This window comes from Brassica oleracea, chromosome C7, assembly GCF_000695525.1.
Source record: "Brassica oleracea var. oleracea cultivar TO1000 chromosome C7, BOL, whole genome shotgun sequence".
Classification (NCBI taxonomy): domain Eukaryota; kingdom Viridiplantae; phylum Streptophyta; class Magnoliopsida; order Brassicales; family Brassicaceae; genus Brassica; species Brassica oleracea.
Window position 1 is genome coordinate 3,386,960 of NC_027754.1, and position 255 is coordinate 3,387,214.

Here is a 255-nt window from a genome sequence, read left to right on the forward strand (position 1 = left end):
AAATCCCGCAAGTTTACACACTGCGGAAAACTCTCGAAACAGATCACGCGGATAACAGTTCACACAGAGTTAGATTACGAGATGACAACTCATACTCTTCCTTCTACACCCATATAAAATGCCATCGGCAGCAACACGCCTGATAACCTCTACATAAAAACAAGACCGTAAAGGTCTCACTGGAAAACTAGTCATACAAACCTTAACTCCAAGACGAACTACGAAAGGCTTGATCCCTTCAACAAGGGTACGTAG